Source organism: Leguminivora glycinivorella, chromosome 17 (assembly GCF_023078275.1).
Source record: "Leguminivora glycinivorella isolate SPB_JAAS2020 chromosome 17, LegGlyc_1.1, whole genome shotgun sequence".
Taxonomy (NCBI): Eukaryota; Metazoa; Arthropoda; class Insecta; order Lepidoptera; family Tortricidae; genus Leguminivora; species Leguminivora glycinivorella.
Window position 1 is genome coordinate 13,550,793 of NC_062987.1, and position 23,136 is coordinate 13,573,928.

General features: G+C 37.1%; 1 pseudogene; it reads right to left on the reverse strand.

Annotated features, from left to right (window-relative positions):
• Nucleotides 1-1,350: 1,350 nt before the first annotated feature.
• On the reverse strand, nt 1,351-22,303 carry LOC125235352 (annotated as a pseudogene).
• Nucleotides 22,304-23,136: the final 833 nt, after the last annotated feature.

A 23,136-nucleotide genomic window follows, 5' to 3' on the forward strand; every position in this document is an offset into this window, starting at 1 on the left:
CACCTGATTGGCTGGTTGTTTGCGTGTGTGCACTGCGCTCGCGCCGGCGTGGAAAAAACTCGTCCAAGATCTGTCAGGATACTCAGGATATGTAGTAGTTATGTGTGCGTAATTGGTGGGAAGGGAGCTCATTATTCGAATTTATCTCGTATTTAGATGATGAAGAAATAGAAGAGGGTTGGTTGTGGCTTGTTGGCTAAATTAAATACTTATCGAAATTAACATAGTCACCGAATATTTTACAACGCAATTTTATCATGCTGCCATTTTATTATCTGCTAGAAGGCGCATACTGGAATTACCTATACTTATAAAAAAAATACCCGCGCTGTACTAATAAAATACTACTCACAGAATTACAGTTCAACTGTTAGAATTAAAGTTAAGTTTAATAATTCTAAATCTATGGTACTACTTAATTTATTATATTGCTAAAATATAAGTCATAATATATTATTAACTTATTACATAAACTCACACCTGTTTTTCCAAAAGGGGTAGTCAGCACATGTTTTTACAATAAAATATATTTTTTGTATCAAAATTAATGCCACCTTAAATGTTCAGTAGGGGCGGGGTTTTTATTTTTACCAAATGTATTAATTAGACAGGTTCAGAACTTCGCAAATTTCGCGATCACAATTCAATCACCATGGCGCCATCTATAAGTTTGAATAGAAATCAAACAGCTTTAACAAACTCGACACCTCAACAACCAGTCTCACTTCCCCACATTCACCTGATGTCACAATATTATGCTAGATGGCGCTATAAACAATTGTTAGTTTTTGGGTTTCGTTTTTACACTTGTTGCAGTACATACATTTTGTAGGATAAAGAATATCAAGATATAAGCCGTTCAAATGAAATTCAATTAATACAATCATGTAGAGTTTTTATTTTTATTACATTTATTATTTTTCCCCTCACTAGCTCGGAAACACGTGTTTTGTCCTTCAATACCAGCGGGTAAAAACGCATTTTATCCACTAGTGGGTAAAGTAATTTGACCTTGAATAAAGTCGAATTAACTGCTTTCAAATTGATAAAAGTAGGTGAATCTATTAGTAATAAAGATGATTTACCACCTGTGGAACTACTGGAAGCAGTGATATACGCTTTTTTTGCGTTGTAGTTTCCTCGCTATAATGAGGGGAAAAGTTTTGTGTTACACTCGGGTGCAAATGTATTTTACTTCTCGTGTGTTAAAAAACTCGCAAGTTCAGGATTCTATTCTCGAACCACTCGCTTCGCTCGTGGTTCAACTATAGAATCCTTTCACTTGCTCGTTTTTCAATTCCACACTCGGCGTTAAAATACAACTTTGCCCCCTTGTATAACAAATAACTATTACCTCCTGAAGAGTAGTGGAAGTAGAACATTGCATTTTCTCAAACTTTGAAGCCAAGCTGAAAAGAAAAAAAAACATCTTTAATCAAAAAGTTTTTTAATGGGCTTCATAATTAATCATTAGATAATATAAATACCGTACAATACTGAGACTATGGTCCACAATTTTTACCAATGGTCCTTTGCGTTGAGTCCCAATATTTTTACCCAGGACGGCACGGAGAAGGCATTATTCAATCATTTATTTAATTCGTCAGCCTAAGACCTACAAATGATATAATAATAGGCACACCTGAACGAAATATTTACAGTTAATTTTGGACCATAGTTGGGAGATTTGAACTAATAGTTCCGGTTTTACGGTAATGTTTTTGTGGGATACCTATATAATTATACAGTTTTCAGAAATATATGTTTACTTACTTTTGGGGCATTTTCAGCGACACACTTGAACAGCAAAGCAGCCCTTTCACATCCCTTTTCACCATCGCTCACGGTTTCGTCATTAACTAGAAATAAAATACTTATTTGAGTTATTTGTGAAGGAAAACATCGTGAAGAAACCGGGCTAATCTCAATAAGGCCTAGTTACCCTTCGGGTTGGAAGGTCAGATGGCAGTCGCTTTCGTAAAACTAGTGCCTACGCCGAATCTTGGGATTAGTTGTCAAAGCGGACCCCAGGCTCCCATGAGCCGTGGCAATATATATATAACGCAAGAAGGATGATGATGACAGGTGATTCTAAGTGATTTTCTATTTCAATCCCCAAAAACTTGTAGGAACACATCTTATCAAATTGGTAGGCTGATAGAGTCCATGATGCTGCAGAGCAAGATCCACCAGGTTTCCCAAAATGTACCAGGTAGTTTGTATGAAGCTTTCCTTTTTTGTTACTGAAAATGTATAGTAATCTGGTAACAAAAAACCGGCCAAGAGCGTGTCGGGCCACGCTCAGTGTAGGGTTCCGTAGTTTTCCATATTTTTCTCAAAAACTACTGAACCTATCAAGTTCAAACAATTTTCCTAGAAAGTCTTTATAAAGTTCTACATTTGTGATTTTTTTCATATTTTTTAAACATATGGTTCAAAAGTTAGAGGGGGGGGACGCACTTTTTTTTCCTTTAGGAGCGATTATTTCCAAAAATATTAATAGTATCAAAAAACGATCTTTGGAAACCCTTACTCATTTTTAAATACCTATCCAACGATATATCACACGTTGGAGTTGGAATGCAAAAATATCAGCCCCCACTTTACATGTAGGGGGGTACCCTAATAAAATATTTTTTTCCATTTTTTATTTTTGCACTTTGTTGGCGTGATTGATATACATATTGGTACCAAATTTCAGCTTTCTAGTGCTAACGGTTACTGAGATGATCCGCGGACGGACGGACGGACAGACAGACATGGCGAAACTATAAGGGTTCCTAGTTGACTACGGAACCCTAAAAAGGAATGTTTCATACAAACTTTGGGATCAAATCCAAGACGTGATCCAAATGTGCTATCAACTGCAAAAGTGCATGGCGAATTTATCAATGAATTCGTTCATACAAGCTTTTGGGAATTACAAATACTCATAATACAGCTCATACTACTCTAAATTCAATGACAAATGTAACATAACTTCTGAGCAGCTTTTACTATGGAATCTACTAGTACCGGATATCCTCCTGGTAGCACATGTCATTGTCATAAATATAGAAATGATGTGATATTATAAAATTAGGTATCTATGCACACAGTGGTAAACTAAAGTTAAAACTTGTCTGAAAAAAATGACGTACGAAAAAACTAACATAGGTAGATATTTAGTAGGCAATTTAATTTATTTTACATAACATTTAAATAAATAAACTACCTTTAGAGCAAGCATCGGCCAATTTTTTCGCATTAGCAAGTCTTTTGTCATCGCCTTTCTGCGTCTCCTCAGCAATTTTGTAGGCATGCTCCAAATCGTACATTCCTTTATCATTCATCTGTAAAATAAACATGATAGCTATAGTTTTGAAATCTAGGTCGCAGGATTGAACCCCGGCTCGTACCAATGGGTCTTCCGGACTTCTGGACCTTATGTACATAACCTAACCACAAAATTAAAATTTTGAAAAAACCCCCGACACAGTGGACCGATTTTCATGAAACATGGCTAAAGAACACTCCCGACTAACTCAGCTTTCAGACAAAAAAAAAACTAAATCTAAATCGGTTCATCCGGAACCACAGACAGACACACACACAGACAGACAGACAAACAGACAGACAGGCCGAAACACAGACAGACACGTCAAACTTATAACACCCTTCGTTTTTGCGTCGGGGGTTAAAAATGACATTTGATATCGCTTTTACGTGAAGGAAAACATCGGCAAACTGAACTAATGATGACAAATACCCCCAGGCTTATATGAGCCGCCGAAATACATCACGATAACGAACTTATATAACTTATATAAGTACTTATATTTTAAAACGCAACTTACGGAACCCTCAGTTTTATAAGCACAAGCCAGAAGACACTTGGTTTCTTTATCGGTGGGAGTTTTTAGGGCCTGCAGGGACATCAGCTCGCTCATTTCCACTGGATGGTCCTTCTGACACTTCATTATGAACTTTGTGAATTTCACTTTTACCTCCTCGTCTGTCATGGCGCCCTAAAATATGTATTATATAGAATATACAATGTAGATGAATTTTACACACTTTAAATCGCAATCGTAAGAATTATTAGCTATTTGGTTTTCGTTCCGTTATTATGTTTTCATTCCGTGCACTGTTTAAAAAAAAAATTGGTGAGAAGTTCTTAAATTCTCTGTACATTTAGATCACGTCTTCGATATTGATAAAACTTGGTAGGCTATTTAGTAGAGCGAGACATTTTACCGAGATTTTCCAAAACGCCCCGGGAAGTTTTTATGAAACGTTCCTTTTTTGTTACCGGCTTTCTATGCGTTTTCGGGAACAAAAAGGAACGTGCAAACTTTTTGAGAATTGCTGAGGTATGATTATGCTCACTGCTCAAGCTCAAATCGATCAAACGGTTCATTGGTAAGTGTACATTTAATATGGTTTGACGAAGTTTAGACGCAGCCACTAATCTGGAGAAATGATCCCTTTAATATTCTGTCTATCAGGCCTGTTATTTGAGACGATCACTCATGAAATTTATTATTCGTCCACTTTAGCCACAAATATCTATTTGATGCTGAATCTAATATGTAAAACAAATGACCCTAGTCCCTACACAACACAATATAATATATGTAAGTAAGGAAACAGCTTTAGGTAGGGTACACACAGTACTGTACGATCTCCTCTCCAAAAAGATATAAATAAAAAAAACTCACGTAACCATAACTGCTACAAAGTGCCAGGAACAGTATCTGCAAGAACATTTTTTTTGATGATTTATTTTGGATCACTACACAAAACCAAACAGTAATGATCGAAAAACATCAGCGCACAGTTTATATTACCTGAAATATAGATGTTATCGGGATTATTATGCACATAATTATTATCTACTCCATTTCAAAGTGTAACTGTTACAATATTTCGGTACATTATTATTATTTTTCAACGATTTAATACCCGACTTACTCGTAATTTAAGTAAAATTATTTATCATGAATACTTAACTACATCTTCCGGTGGTGAATTTATTTTGATAATAATCTACACAATGCATTGACCTTGCCGGTGTCAATGTCACTGAAATATTCGAAATACATAGGAATTATTTTGTTGAATAAGAGGGTAGGTATTGTATTGTATTAAATGAAAAAAAAACTATTACTTTGAATCTACAGTTTTATTTTTCTAACTAAACTAAGCTATAACTTCATAAATATTGTTTTCCCGCCGCCGCTGAATCACATATCTCTGAAACAAAAAAAAAATAGTGAATTGACAATTAGGGGCATTTCTTACAAAGAAAATACATACAAAATAATTACCTAAGAGCTCTTAATCCTAACGGGATGGAAAAAATCAATAGTAATTCCTATTGCGTTACCAATCTCTGTGAATGCAAATGAAAAATGCATGGAATATTGTGCTTGCAACTTGCAGTCCTGGCTAGGTTCAAAAAAAAATCAAGAGTTTTTTCCTTTTGTGTTACCATTTCTCTGTATATAGGTACCTACATATATGTTAATAACAAAAAAATAATTAAGTCGAGAATAAAGAAATTATATGAAAATGTTATGCTCGTGATCCTGGAGAAATGGTAACAAAATACGAATAAGGCGGGGAAGCAGCAGGGGGTATATTATGTCATGAAGCATACCAGTTATACCGGAAGATAAGATACAGATCCAGATATTACTACTCGAGATACTACTCGTAGATACTACTCTACTCAATCATCAATCAGTGATACCGCTTTTTTTCTCTTTAACTTTTTTTTTATGGGATAGGAGGCAAACGAGCAGACAGTTCGCCTGATGGTAAGCGATCACTGCTGCCCATGGACATCCGAAACACCAGAAGTGTTGGAGGTGCGTTGCCGGCCTTTAAGATGGGTGTACGCTCTTTTCTTGAAGGTCGCGGAAATACAGCTGGCGACAATTCATGAAAATTATGTGCTTGCTAGCTGGCTATTATCCAATATCGTCGTAATACAAAAGTGTCATCTAGGTGTCTTAACACTTTATTATAAAAGTATTATATGAAAAAAATTCTGACTTACCCTTTAAGATTGTCGATAGCACATTGGAAGATTTTCGCTGCTCTTTCACATTCCTTCTTATCTCCACTGACCTCTTCGTCATTTACTGTAATAATACATATATTATTTGGGATATATTACTAAAATCGTCGAAGAATGTTTTTAAATTAATAATATATAATAATAAGCGTCCTAAGCCGGGCGCCTTCGGCGCCCTCAAATGCCTCTACTCACATACTCCTTACTCCTTTGGCATACTAAGGTGGACCCAGACTGAGCTGGACGCCCTGGATCGGAGGGTCCGCTTACTGCTTACCATTACCACACACCGTATGTTACACCCGCGCTCGTCTGTTATGAGATTGTACATCCCACGGAAGTGCGGAGGTCGAGGCTTCCTAAACGCCAAAAATCTCCACAACCGTGAGGTGTACAATCTCAGGAATTAGGTACTTCCTTAACAACGAGTGTGGGATGCATCGTGATGTGGTGTGGGATGCATCGGAAACCTCACGCCGCTCTCCTTCGCGAAAGAGAACTGGCGCAAACCTGTGGTACTAAGTACTGCGGACCGCAAGGCGGTATAGGAGAGCAAGCAGCTACACAGTCGCAGCCAGGATTATTCACCAGCAGCTTGCTCTTCAATACGGCCTTGTGGACCGCGAAGTACCGTACTACAAGTACTTATCTGCGCCAGTTCTCGAAAATGGTCGTGCCACGCTCTATTGGGATCGATCGATTATCACTGACAGGACTATTGTAGCCAATAAGCCTGACATTGTGATAATAGATCGACCGCAACGCCGGGCCGTGCTCGTTGACATCACCATCCCCCATGATGAGAATCTCGTGAAAGCCGAGAAGGACAAGTCCAGTAAGTACCTAGACTTGGCTCACGAGATAACCGCCATGTGGGATGTTGATTCAACGATCATTGTCCCTATAGTCGTTTCAGCGAACGGTCTCATAGCGAAGAGTCTCGCCCAACATCTTAAGAGACTCTCGCTAGGTGGCTGGATCTAACCACCGGCAGCTTGGGCCCTGCCAGTTGCAGAAGGCGGTGATCTTGGACACAGCCTGTTCCTCTCTCTGCAGCCCTAACCACCGGCAGCTTGGGCCCTGTCCCGCTGCTGGCGGCACCCTAGGTTAGGTTTTTTTATAATATGTTTATGTTTTTATATTGTTTTGTAAATATTTTTATATTTTATTTTTATATACATATTGTAAAAAAATCTAGCCTAAGAAGGAAAATAAATACTGAGTAATAATTAATAAATATTGGGGACACCTTACACAGATCAACTTAGCCCCAAACTAAGCAAAGCTTGTACTATGGGTGCTAAGCGACGATATACATAATTAAATAGATAAATACATACTTATATATATAGAAAACATCCATGACTCAGGAACAAATATCTGTGCTCATCACACAAATAAATGCCCTTTCCGGGATTCGAACCCAGGACCGCGGCTCAGCAGGCAGGGTCACTACCGACTGAGCCAGACCGGTCGTCAACTGAGCCAGACCGGTCGTCACTGAGCCAGACCTGTAGTCACTGGGCCAGACCAGTCGTCTGACAGAATATTTAACAAATTAACGATACAAAAATAATTGATTTGTTTATAATTGGGATGTTTAGCTTATTGCAATACGATAAGAAATCTGAATTGAAAGGTTTATTATTTTTGGCTTTTTAGTTTCTCCGTGTTTTGTAACGCGCTTATTTTTGAAGGCGGTTTTATTAAAGATTCTAGAGCTAATCAAAAATTTCCAAAAACGGCCTTTTCATTGTGGCGCAAAAAAAGGTGTGATACTCAAGATTGGAACAATTAACCAAAAAATCTAAACGGTCCGACTAGGGACTGCAATCCGGTCCGGCGGATCCGGTAATCCGGCCGGATCCGGTGTTTTTTTCAAGCTACCGGATCCGGTGAAATTCGCCGGATCCGGTACCGGATCCGGTAATTTATCTTAATATGTTAAAATAGTGCAAAAAAATAAATTTACGCTAACATTTGACCGTACCACAACAGGGGATTGCAATCCGGTTTGATTTCCAATCAAAAAATAATTTAATACGTATGTTCTTTGCATTACTAGGCCGATTGGAAGTCAAAAAATGTGCTCAAGTGACGCGTCAAATTTTCCGTCTTTGAATCTGTAGTGAAATCTGTGCTATTGTTTGTTTGGATGCAAAACTTTTCGTTAACACTGAAGTCGATCCTTCGTGTTTTCTGGGCAAACACTATCCGAAATCAAGACCTACTTCTGGAGTATATGCCAGCAAACACCCATTGGTGAGGAAACCGCGACACAAAAAGTACATTGATAGCACACAATTCCAAGAGGTCCCTGTCCTGTAACGAAATAACAACCATTGCTTTCGGCCGAAAATTGCAAAATGCAAGACGTGGCTCCGGGCGCCCTGTAAACTCATGCAAGCGGTCAGTTGAGGATGAACTATGAGCGACCGGGTCGAGCTGGGACGATGCTACGAGGGTAGCTGAAGATAACGAGCGGCGCGAGCTTGTGAAGGCCCTTTTCACCTCTGTGGGCCTGTGGGACGTAGGACTACAAGAACAACAACGTTTTCAGCATAATATGAGAATTATTAGGGCACATTGCTACAAGAATAATAAAACAACAATTCAAAGCTTAAAGATGAACATTTTTAAAAGGTATCGAGTAAGATTGTGGATCCAGCAATAGCGAAAAATTCTAAGGTCAATTACACTTGCTGACTTTAATTTAGCTACTGTAGTTTTTTAATCCGAGACTGGATATTTTTATACAGACTGAGAAAAAGTTAAAGCTGACTTTTAATATTTATGCTCAATATACATTCAAACATGATTGTAGTACAATTTTTTGTTCTTCTTTGTGTGTGAGTAAAGTTAACTGTAAAATAACACAATACATATCTTTTTTTAAATACTGATTTCATAATGAATGTATGTAATGTTATAATGTCCGTTCTTAATCGTATCTTAAAAGCTCTATAAGTAGGTATTACCTACTGTAAAACAATACAATATAAAGAATTTTATTTGCGACTGATTATTATAGTAAATATTACTTGTTACCTGGTAATAATGTTGATTTATAAGCTTTCAACTGTTGGTTTATTAATCGTGAAGCAAAATACCATCACATTTCTCATATTTTGCTGAAAACATGTAAAAAAGAGACTATTTGAGTAATTTTAATCTTCAAAGCCAATCCGGCCGGATCCGGCCGGATTGGATATCAGACCGGATTGCAATCCCTAGGTCCGACATAGATTATTTCATTGTTATTCAGATTTTCAAATTTCGTTGCGATTGATTAAGTTTTGAAGGAGGAAAGAGTCGAGAGCGGAACCTCGATTTAAAAAAAAATGAAATATCTTTTGACCGAGTTGTTCTTAATGGACAATTTTTTTTCGATAAATCTGGTTAATAACACTTGTATATTTAACTAAAATTCCCAAGTTGAAAGGGGGGCTCCTTTCCATTTTAGCATTTTCGCTACCGTATCCTCTTAAAATATTTCAATACGTGCTGTAATTTCCCTTCTGATAAATGTCAATAAAAAATATCTAAAATTAAATCTTACATAAAAGTAGGGACATTACGATACAAGTGCCGAAAAGAAGAAATTCGAAATTAACGGTAATTTAAACAGACGCGAGTTGTGAATTAGCTCTTTGCACGTTTATTTACTTTTTTATCGTACAGAGTTATACCTACACTGCAGAAGAGAACTTTGAAGTTTCGATATACTTATGCAAGTTATGCACATAACCATAAATTAAATATAACAAGATCATACCATCCCATACATTAAAACGCGACCGCTTAAGATCGCGCTTTAACTCCACCACACATAGATGGCGCCAAAAAAAAATGTCTTGTAGCTTTCGATTATACTTGTAGATGGCGTTAAGTGTCACTTTTGACATAGATTTACGGCTCGGAATTGACACTTAATGCCAATCTACAAATAATCGGTGGCGCCATCTATGTGTGGTGGAGTGTAAGCGCGTTCGTAGGCGGTCGCATTTTAATGTATGGGATGGTATGATCTTGTTATATTTAATTTATGATATAACGTAGATACTAATTGGCGCATTCCCTTCGATCATGTTTTTCTTTATTTCCATTCGTTTTTAACTTCCTATGTCCGCACCTATATCGTAATATCATGGTAATAACTATATCTTCTATAATAAAAACAAGAATATCTAAAGATACTTTACTTGGTAAACAAAGCCTGGCGAAATCCTCACTCATCTTCATTTTCTTCTCATCGTCATGGTACGCCGTCTCTGCAATCTCTTTCATGCCTTCAGCGGATAGTTTTCCTTCAGCATCAGTCTGTAAATTGTAGAATTTAAGGGAAATACCTTTTTAAAAATTTGACTTTTTTGGCACCTAAAATACATATTATAAGTAAGTACATCCATACTAATATTATAAATGGGATAGTGTGTGTGTCTGTTTGTTTGTCAGTCTTGTAAAACGGAGCGACGAATTGACGTAATTTTTTAAGGGGAGACGATTGAAGGGATGGAGAGTGACATAGACTACTTTTTATCTCTTTCTAACCTCCCCACTTCCTTAAAATAGGGGGTGGAAGTTTGTATGGAGCATTCCGCAATTTTCGAATTTAACGTGAGTGAAGCCGCGGGCAAAAGCTAGTAGGTTTTGACTCTGTGCACGCCTCCCTAAAGCCAGCGGGCTAAAAAGCTAGTAGGTTTTGACTCTGTGCACGCCTCCCTAAGGCACGGAATACCATAAGTCCGTCATAAGAAAGTACTAAGTGAGTAATTCTCGAAAAATTTGTACATTCGGATCACGCCTTCAATTTTGATAAAAAATTGGTAGGCTGATGATAGAGTCCATGATGCTGAGCAAGATCCACTAGGTTTCCCAAAATGTCCCAGGTAGTTTGTATGAAACCCTCCTTTTTGGTTACCAGATTTCTATACATTTTCGGTAACAAAAAAGGAAAATTGCATACAAACTGCTTAATGAAGTACAAAATAGAAACTTGATACATGTAACATCACATGGTTCTATCTTCTCTCTACTTTTGCACGTAAAGGCAACCAAATGAATTTGTGCCATTTGTGGCCCTAAATGCTCCAAGCAACCCAACGGAGCAGAGTTCTTCCCAAGCGAACAAATTATCAGGCTTCATTCTGCAAGTTCGGCCGAAGGATTCGGATGAAATTAGAGCAAAGCAAGGAGAGAGAATTTTTCGTTTCGGTACTTATAAGAAATTGGGTTTCGGTTAGAGTTTTCGAAATTTTAAACTCTTTAACAAAACACGTGATAGCACGGGCAGCCATTATTTTGATTCCAATAGAAAAATATTTTTGCAAAATTAAGCTAATAAGGTATAATCTATGGCTACTTGTATTGTCTGGTGCTCACCACCGTGTAATTGCCTTGTCATCACCGACCTTGTAAATATAAAATAATGAGTAAACTTTGGACTCTGATATTATACAATAAAGACTATTTTACTAGCGGCCCTAGCATACCTCCCTGAGCAATACCTATAGTGATTTTCTAGCTTCTGATGCGCGAATAAGATAATATTGAAACATGTTATAATTGCAACGACTTGCTGGTTTATATTGTGCGTAGGTATGTGTGAGCGTAAGCTGAGATAATAAATAATAGTAAAAACGTATCTAATATCATCACAAAAGTGAACCATTTGAATAACATTTAAAGCTAAATAGTTAGGTATGGTACCTACTAACTATTTAGCTATTATGTGGCCTTTTAAGAAACAGAACCACCTACGATTCTTTAAATTTCGAAGTTGAATGCAAGAACATTATCTTTTAGATTAGGATACGCCGTCCTCAATCGTTGTTCTCATCGCTCCATTGGAAGTTTGATTATCAACTCATCAAACGCCATAGAATTTGACTCTTGAGATTAGCAATAAATGTGCAAGGAACAATAGCGAGAAATTTCCATGAGAAATTTGGCAATTTTGGAAACTTCTCTTCTCATCTTAGATCAAATCAAATTATTTTCATTTGAAAATATTTTAATTTGTATTTTTAAGTAGTAACACTACTATTATACTATAAACATTAAATAAATGTCATATATGTACAAACAAAAAGTGACCAAGGCCTCCAAGTGTCAGCAGGGGGGCGCTATAAGCCTTCGGTAATTGTGTCATATACTTGGAAATTTCGACCCTTGCTTTCGTGATCCGATGGCTGAGTGGTTGTGCAGGCATCCGTCTGGTTAAAGGAGTACGCTGGTTCGATTCCAGCTCGGAACTCTTGGAGGCAGGGCCGGATTAAGGGTAGAGCGAGTGGAGCGGCCGCTCTAGGCGCCGAAAGGGGGCGCCAAAATCGTCATTGCGTGGGCGCACACATAGCCCAATGGCCGAACCACATTGTTGCGAGGCCGAACGACAAAGACAATGTTACGTCGCTATCCAAACTCTGTGTTTATCCGCAATTCAAAGCGGAGTTCCTCTTAAAGCCAAAGGCGCAAAACGTCTCACAGAGGCGCAATTTAGTATGAGACAAAGGAGCGTAAGCGTGATGATAAACGCACTTCTAATAACCCAAATATAAATACCCCAAAATATGCCAAAGGCCGAATAACATGAGATAAATTAACCTATTTAATTCCAAGCTTTGTTCTGCCGTAGTTCTGCAATTAGAGTCATACTTCTCGACTTCTCCACGTCTGTCCAAGTTGGCCATTGTTGCAATTTGCTTTTCTCTCCCATGCCTTGCCTTGGCCCTGAACTAAAGCTCAAATCCGACTGTTATCAGTAATCGGTTTCTTGGTCTGCCAGAGCTTGGTCTTTGGCCTCTTTTGTTTTATCACAGCCATTTGTTCTTGTCCTAGTGAACTCCTCAATGAACACGCCGCACAGGAGATTTAGATTTAGATTTAGATTTCTTTATTGGTAAATTTATAACCAAATTTACAGGTCAACAAAAATTTGTACATTACAATGTGTAATACAGTTCATAAACAATTTATATACTCTTTATTACAGTGTTACAACCAGAATAACATATATAAGCATAGGTATTATGGATTTTCGGGACAACGACTCCTTTTGAGGAACTCGTTGATGTTATAATAAGCAGACTCTAATAACATTTTTTTGAGTTTGCTTGTAAATATAGCATCGGAAGGTGATTCTTTTATGTCAGTAGGTACACAGTTGTATAGATTAGGGCCGACAACGTCCAGCATCGCACGGGCCTTCGCTAGCCGACGGCGAGGGGGCACTAGTAGGTCACGTCTGCGCGACGGTCGATGGTTTATTTCGCCGTAGGTTTTATAATTTTTTAGGTTCGAACGGACGAATTTGCATGCCGTTAATATGTAAACACAGGGCAGAGTCAAAATACGGTGCTTTTTAAATAACTCCTGCGCTGTGTGATCAGCTGGTTTTCGGTCAATAATACGTAAAGCCCTTTTTTGCATTTTGAACATCTTGTCTCGGCTAGCAGATGTCGCCCAAAGATCAACACCTTGTATTAAAATGGAGTGGAAATAGCCAAAATAGGCTTTTCTGACGTTCTCACTCGTTAAGGTTGGTGCCAATCTTGAGAGAGCATAGCACGCCGATGACAGCCTGTCACACGCGTGGTCAATGTGCGGTGTCCACGTCAGCCCGGAGTCGATCACGAATCCCAAGTATTTGGAGGAGTCCGTTTGGGGTACAGGAACATTATCTGCTACTATATTAAGTGGTAGGTATTTTTTTCGCAACTTAAAGTGTACAATATTTGTTTTATTTACGTTGAGCAGCATACCGTTGGATGGGGTGCCCTCTATTTCGCCTATCATTAATTCGCATAATTTGAATTCGCATAACAGATTTGGCATAACATAATTGTTCATAATATTGAATAAGCATAATATTAAAAATGCATAATTCTTATTTCGCATAACAATGAATCTGCATAATTGAAATTTGCATACTATTATTTCGTATAACTTTAATTATCCTAAAATGAATTGCCATACTTACTAACTGTATGGAGCAAGCGATTGGATCAATCAGGGGCTGATTTTCCAATTTTGAGCGCTCGATTTTGATTGTTTAATTTTATACTGTCTCACTTATTAAGCATGAAAAATATAGTAAGTAAGGTACAGCGGGGCAAATCTCGAGTGGGCGGCAAATGTAACTTTGGTCAATTTCTTCCATGTTTTACAATGTTTGCATTATTAAAAAAAACTGTTTATTTTTAAAAAAAATACATGCATTTATGAACTTATCTGCTAATCTTAAATTAAAAAGATTATTTGAGTTAAGGAGTCTTTATTTTATTTATACATTAGGTACTTATTAAGTTTTTTCGTTTTTCATAAGTGTTTTTCAGAAAATAGAGTGTCTACCAGTTATGTAGTAAGCGTGTTCAGTGGGTACATGTAATAATGGAACAATGGAAATAGTGTAATAATGGAAAAAATGGATTAGTTACAATTGCCTTTTAGTCTAGATTTGCCCCGCTGTACCTTACTAAAGAAATTGAAAATGGATAGTATTTAAATAATATTATTTCATCGTTCAGATTTTGGCAGATCGCGCGTGCCAATACCCGAGCAAGCGGAAGATTCCAATATTGAACCGCGAACGTAGCAAGTGGTTCAAAAAGTGGAATCTTGAGCGTTGCGAGGGTTTCAAGGCACATTAACCTTTGTACGGCACGTTAAACATTGCCACCGAGTTTGAAACACAAAATTTTTCACCACCGCAACACGAACAAAATACTGACTATAAAACATCAAACTAAATCAAATCCATCGATTTATTCAATATTTATGATTCAAAAAAATCATTTATAAGTAAAATTCTATCAGCTAGCTTAAGACATCAAGTTAAAATTTGTATGAAATTACTTTGCACTCTTGTGGATAAAATGCAATTTTGCTATCTATTTTCGAACAGAAAAGTAAGCCGTTACCCGTTAGTGTGGTGAAAATATAATTTTCTTGTATGCCATTTAAACATTCTACGAAACAAAGTTATGCTTATTATACTTATACCAATTCATCGTTATAACAATCTACATTATGCGCATTAGCATTATACGAAATCTGTTATGCGAAATAATGATATGCGTATTAAACGTTATGCGTAATAAACGGTATGCCAATTCATATTAGGAGTATTCAGTTATGCGAATTAATATAGACCCCGTTGGATGAGAACCACGAAGCCATTTGGTGCATCACTTGACATAACTTTAGTTTTAGAGAGTCTACATCTTCTGCGTTTACTATAAGACAAGTGTCGTCGGCAAACATTACGTATTCCGGGATATCACAAGCTGTTGAAATATCATTCACCAGGAGGAGAAAAAGGTTGTTTCCCATTATGGAGCCTTGAGGGACCGCACAGCTTCCTATTGGATCGAGGTCAGATTTGGAACCGAGAACGTAGGTGCTCTGTTTGCGGTCACTCAGGAACGACGCTATGATATCATGGAAGCAGCCTGAAAACCCATAGGAAGATAGTTTGGCGAGAAGCAGCGCGTGATCAATCATTTCGAAGGCGCGCGACAGGTCGCAGAAGACGGCGGCGACCTGCCGCCCGCCCTCGAGGTGCGCCGTCACCCGCGCCACGACGTCACGCGCCGCGTCCACGGTAGACCTACTAGGCTGGTAAGCGTATTGTTGCCGATTTAGCAAGTTGTTTATTGTAATGTGATTCATTATCCTGGTACTCAACAAACGCTCAAAGATTTTAGAAATTACCGGTATGAGCGATATAGGCCGGTAATGCTTAGGCAGATGCATTTCGCATTTCGCAGGAAAGCATTAACCTCGCGTACGTATGTCCTATGAAGACAGGGGATTTAATAGAATCAAGAATCCAACACAAATAATAGGAAAAAATTTTATCAATGCGCATACAATTTCCATCAATGCGCATACATGCGAAATGTTTTACTTACCTAGTCAAATGGTTGTGACTTTTCTGAAGGACACAGCGAATCTATGAGCATTTCGGCATCGAACCCCCCAAAAAACGTTAAACAAGGGGGCGCCAAAACTATATCTCGCTCTATCCTGATCGAGTGCGCGGGCCGGCGCTGCTTGGAGGCCTTGGTCACTTTTTCTTTGTATATGACATTTATTTAATGTTCTCTTCTTATGTAAATAGTACACTTAATACTCCAAAATTTCCACCAACACCACTAATGCTAGTAAAACGCTTCAATAAGGTAACGTCAGGAAATATTATGTACCTACTTAAGACCCCTTACTCCTTAGAGCGCTCATCAATTTCACGAAACGGCCATCGATAGATGGCGTTGGCGCTCGGTACGCGAGCACCGGCAACTCAACGCGCGTTTCAACGCAGACACGAATAATCTTGATAGTTTTGAATTAAATTGCTAATAACATAATTTTCAATTTTATATGGGGACTCTTTATTTAATTTCATATTCATGGTATGGTAGTAGTAAATAAGGTATATGAATGTAGTAAAAGTATAGTATTAGTCTACATGTACATATATAAATTCAGGTTTCCTAATTGATTGATTCAACAACCAACACCGCTGAGCCGAAACTACGAAAGCTAGAAAGTCGAAATTTGTATAGATTGCATTAACAAAATTTCGAAGAGATAAGAATCGATTATGAAAATTTACACCCCTAGTAGAGGGAAAAAGGGGGTGAAAGTTTGTAGCGAGATCAATTTGTTTTTTTTTATTAGGAAAATTTTAGTTAGGAACTTGAAATTAGAGAATAGTTTAATAGTGATTTCTGTTTTTTAGGGTTCCGTAGTCAACTAGGAACTCTTATAGTTTCGCCATGTCTGTCTGTCCATCCGTCCGTCCGTCCGTCCGTCCGTCCGTCCGTCCGTCCGTCCGTCCGTCCGTCCGTCCGTCCGTCCGTCCGTCCGTCCGTCCGCGGATAATCTCAGTAACCGTAAGCACTAGAAAGCTGAAATTTAGTAACAATATGTATATCAATCACGTCAACAAAGTGCAAAAATGAAAAATGGAAAAAAATGTTTTATTAGTGTAAAGTGTAAAGTGGGGGCTGATTTTTTTTTTTCATTCCAACCCCAACGTGTGATATATTTTTGGATAGGTATTTAAAAATGAATAAGGGTTCTCAATTCGTCTGTATGTTTATTTATTTTTTTCATTTTTTTATGTTTGTTCCTCGATATCTCCGTTGTTACTGAACCGATTAAAAAAAAAAATTGAATGTATATGAATACAGATTGGTCCCATTTTTCTCAGAACCCAGTTCTGATGATGGGATCCTGAAGTAATCGAGGGAACTCCTCGAATCTGAAAGGCATACGTATGGTGATTTTTGTGTTTTTAAAGGAACAGCATGCATTTAGGTACGGAACAGTGACATTTGGTGCAGTGGAACTGCTGATGATGGCCAGAACGGAACTTCTCAAATCTGAACGGCACGCTTATAGTGACTTTGGTATTTTTATAAGAACAGCATGCACTTTCATCCAGAACAGTGACATTTGGTGCAGTGGAACTGCTGATGATGGTCAGATCAGAACCGATCTTCTCAAATCTGAACGGAACACTTATAGTGACTTTGGTATTCTTATAAGAACATCATGCACTTACGTCCAGTCCAGAACAGTGATATTTGGTGCAGTGGAACTGCTGATGATGGTCAGAACACTCAGAAACAAACTCTTCAAATCTGAACGGCACGCTTATAGTGACTTTGGTATTTTTATAAGAACAGCATGCACTTACGTCCGGAACAGTGACATTTGGTGCAGTGGAACTGCTGATGATGGTCAGAACCGAACTCCTCAAATCTGAACGGCACACTCATAGTGACTTTGGTATTTTTGTAAGAAAAGCATGCATTTAAGTTCAGAACAGTGACATTTATTTAGTTATGTTTGTTAAGCATAATTATTGAGTTTTCAAGTCAAAGTTTGTCAAGCTTCGATTTCTTATAATCGGATTCATGAGGAATTGAGAAACTCCTCAAACCTTAGCGTTATACGTACACCGTGTCCAATAAGTTTGAATACAGCACAAATAGCCAGTAAAACAAAATGAACAAATAGTTACTACATTATTATTATATTTTATGAATGGCACTCTTATTTACTACATTCACAACAAATGTTTTGGAATAACTCCAGCATTAACTTGTTTACCAGCCTCAAACGCTTCTCAAACGGATCACACGCGGCACGCACCGTTTTCTTCACATTTCATCCCAAATACTCTCGATAACCTTTTTGAAATGATCTAGGTTTATGATTTTATAAAAATTTAGTCTTCAAAGCATGTATGACCATACAAAATAGTTTAATACGCCTAAACCTGGAGACCTGGGTGGCCACTCATGTTTCGGATAAAAAACTGCCAAATTAGTCTGAAACTACGCTAGAATACCATTTGCCGAATGTGCTGGAGGTGCGTCTTGTTGGGACACATGATACTCATTCCCAAGCATCCTTTTTAACTTTAAGGCATTTTTTTCTCCAAACCCTTGGTTTTTAAGAAAAAAACGTTGATTTTAACGCTTTTATCTGTAAGTACTGAAGGTAGTTTACCTCGCTTACATACTGCATCCCACACCTGGGCCGATGGTGAGCTCTGGAACCTAGGCACATTTTTCTAGTTGCCCGGAACGTTATCTATCCTCGGTACCCATAATAGTTTATTTTGGACACGTGGCGTCTGTTTTATCACATACAGATTCTCCTTATAAAAAATAACTCGTCACCTGCGTGCCGAGCAAGTATTTTGTTGGCACTTTACCTCTTTGTTTTTCTTAGACACTTCGGAAATTTCATGTACTTTGTGCTTGTATTTTATTAAGAGGAATATACATACTCTTTAGTTTAAATAAGAATTTGATGGCCTGTAATCCCTATATCTTTAGAACTGAGGTAAAATGTGAGTATTCGGACTTATTGGACACGGTGTATATTGATTTGTGTTGCCATCAAATAATTAAAGCATTAAAAGCAGTTTTAAAAAATACCTACACATTTCTACATAATCCAACATTCGCAAGTAGCTTTCACCACAACCCGAAAGGCGGCGGTTTTTTTTTTCTTAAAAAATATTAAACGTTTTTTTATGGGATAGGAGGCAAACGAGCAGATAGGCTGCCTGATGGTAAGCGATCACTGCCGCCCATGGACACCAGAAGTGTTGAAGGTGCGTTGCCGGCCTTTAAGATGGATGTACGCTCTTTTCTTGAAGGTTTGATGGTCGCATTGGTCCGGAAATACCGCTGGCGACAATTCATTCCACAGTCGTGACCAAATTTGCAAAACGTTGCGTCTTAGAAACATTTTAAAGGGTGAAAATCAAAATATGTACATACATGTTCGTTCTAAAAGTAGCTGATCAAGCATCGTCGGTTTGGAAAGCCTGCGGTAAAATTTTTGCTCATTACTATACATATTCGATTTAAAGGGTTTTGAGATTTAGGAAATAAAACAACGCTTCATTAGATTTAATTTAATAGCATTATGTAATTATAATCTCAATGTAAGTGCAAGCAGTCTTATTTACAATAAACTTAAAAGCGGAAACAAATATATGCAGAAAGAAAAAAAGAAGCTGTCAATACTGAATCCCCTAGGGTGGGCTATGTATGAATAGCACAGAAAAGTATTAAAATAAAATAAAAACCGGCCAAAAGCGTGTCGGGCCACGCTCAGTGTAGGGTTCCGTAGTTTTCCGTATTTTTCTCAAAAACTAACCTATAAAGTTCAAAACAAATTTTCAAAGAAAGTCTTTGTAAAGTTCTACTTTTGTGATTTTTTTCATATTTTTAAACATATGGTTCAAAAGTTATAGCGATTATTTCCGAAAATATGAAAATTATCAAAAATCGATCTTAGTAAAACCTAATTCATTTTTAAATACCTATCTAACAATATATCACACGTTGGGGTTGAAATGAAAAAATCTGCCCCTCTTTACATGTAGGGGTACCCTAATAAAACATTTATTATTATTAACGACCTTCCACATATTTATAATGAGCCCAAACATGATGGGGTTATGATGAGGAGAATAGCAGTTCTGTTGACCACCTCCTGACTCCATCATGAGACCTTGGACCTCATCTAGATCGATGGTGCTCATCAGCCCAAATCTAATGAGCCCAAACATGGTGGAGTTATGATAAGTAGAATAGCAGTTCTGTTGAACATCTCCTGCCTGACTCCATCATCATGAGAACCAGAACCTCATCCTGGTCCCAAAATATAATAATAATTCAAACTCTCAACAAACTTCACGTATAACTTAAAATCCAAAATCATATGAAAAGCATGTCGAATGCTAAAATTGCATAAGGTGTAAAAAGGATCAAGATTTGTTTAGTCGCAGTTTACGGCACTTCTCGGAACTATCGAGCTGCTTACGAAAGCTAGGTGCGCCGGACGATCAAACGCAGGTCCGTTGTCTTCGAGCGCTCGGCGCAGACTGAGCGGGCTCGCGTTAGCACAGTGTCTTTTATTCGAATTTTAGGTGTTTTAAAAACATATCTATCGACAGAAAGGTATGTCTTATATGTATGATTTTTTTCTTATAGGTCAATAAGAAGTTCTAGTTTAGGATAATATTATTTAAGAGTTACAAAAAATGCAGGAATCGCAGGAAAAATACATAATGTAAACCTCTTTTTATCGAAAAAATGGGGAGGATACGGAAGGTTATTTATCCACCATTTCAAGTAAATCTTAAAATGTCAAAGTATTAGCTAACTCGTACAGGATATAACAAATAGGATTGTGATCATTTATTACCCCAAATAACATTTTTAACAGCACAATCACGATTCTAAACGAGCTATCCCACTATGAAAATTAAAAACGTCTTCCGAAAAAACTGATTTTTCGGAAGTATAAAAAGACATATTTTAAAGTAGTACCAATTGACTTTCTAGCTTAAGATATGTACTTTTAGGAACATTATCATTTTTTTAATAATCATTTATAGTTTCTTTATAATTTTGAATGAAAAAGGTTCTATTTTGCAAAAAACGCTTGTCTTTAGGAATAAGGCCTCTTAATTAAGTTACTTACCATCCCAGTCTTTCTATAGGCGCAAGCCAACATACATTTGACGTTGTCACCCTTCACCACCTTATTTTGAGCCAAATCCCTTATTTCGTCAGAGGACACGGCGCTCTCTAAGGCACACTCCAAAACGTATTGGAGGTACTGCAGCTTCATGTCCGTATCGTTACTTGCCTACAATACAAAAAAGAACTTATACAATAAGTGAAATCTTAAGGGCATTACACGGCGCGCGGTCCTTCATGCGATTTAGATTAGTCTGTACACGGTTATATCAGAGTATAATAAAGAATACTATCGTGGTTATATTTAAACCAGCCGGTGAAATAAGTCCAGAAATGCGTATACTAGCAACTACGATATGATTGCCGATTTTGTATTTTTTTTAATGTTTTTCTTCATTTAGATGCAAAATTGCTTGCCGATGAAAAGCCTATGAAGAAGCAGCTACCTAAGAAAAGATAGAGGGTAAATAAACAATAAAGCTATTACCACTACCTAGTAATGTAGAAATTGCAGAACATTCCCAAAAAGCGGAAACATTCTTGAGAATGTTCGCAGAACATTCCCGCAACATGCAATTTATTATTTAAACAAGAGAATATACTTGAAATAATGTTTAAATGGGCATAATATAAAACTATACGTTATTATAGGTATAATATTGTCTATTACAGTTAGCTATTTTGTTGATAAGTGATAAGTTACCTAAATTCTCACTATAAGTTGCTTAAATTCTCACTATACTTCAGGGAACATTTCGACTTTCAGACGTCACAGTTTTAGTCCTGACTTTTTTAAATTAGGTACCGAACTATTATTTCTTGATGCCTGTTTTTGGTCATGCCAATATATCATAATATATGTATATAAAAAAAACAAACAAATTAAAAACAAAAAGATAGCTGTCAGGATCGAACCTGAGAACATCGGCATACGAAGCCAGCGCACTACCTCAGGACTACGTCTTGACTTGCTGAGTTCGACGAAATTATGGTATAAACTACGAAGTTACTAAGTATTCTGATAAATCATTGCTACCACTACCTTACATACTTATCACTAGTTTACCTTACTTCTTTAAACCCTACTATAGGTATTTTCGCAAATAAACGTGTCTGAAGAAAAAGTCACATACCAACGAATAGCTAACGCACAGCGTAACAAAAACAACTAAATTGCCGACACTCATGACTAACGCAACTTTGTTCAAACTGTCACTCTAAAAACCTGAACCGTGAATGTGTAAAGTATTACAAATAATCCATTTTATACTTTTTATGATGATAATGACGCTGACATACAAAGGGGATTTACACCTCACAATCCCAACATAATTGAGGACTTATTGCAAAATGTGTTTATTATTAAGCCCTATTTGTGAACCATATCTCTTTTATGGAAATACAACTTTAAATTACATCTGTCTCTGTCATCGGTTTGACAATATTTTGATTCGAATAAGTACAGCTGATTTTTCATAAAAGCCCAGGCAATAGAATCCCTTTTTCCGTGATGGCGGATATTTCCGAAACCCACGAGAAATAATTACAGTTATCAATGTGATGGAAATCTGTTTGCAATGAAAGATTTAAAAACCGACAATGGACTCTTATGTACTAATTTTAGTATTAATGTAAAATGACTAATATTAAGTGTGTCTTACTACTAATATTTTGTAAAATGCCTAGCCATTACAGAAAATTAGAAATATTATAACTTGACAATAAATTATTTCTCCTTCTTCCGCAATTTTTGATTTTAACGTCACTTTTTTACTACCTACATAGACACATTCTACCTACATTTAGTTATGAATTAATAGACAAAAAATAATACATCCTAATAGCACAATAAATCGTAGCAACTTTAACAATTAGGTGGGTAAATAGTCTAAAATGTTGTTCCTTTGGGAACTTGCATAAAAGTTACCATTTTTGTTACCAGTTTTCTATTTTCTATTTTTCTATTTTCGGTAACAAAAAAAGAAATTTCATACAAACTTCTTGGCATCATGTACTCAGACTACCAATTTTTATCAATAAGTATGAAAGAAATAAAAT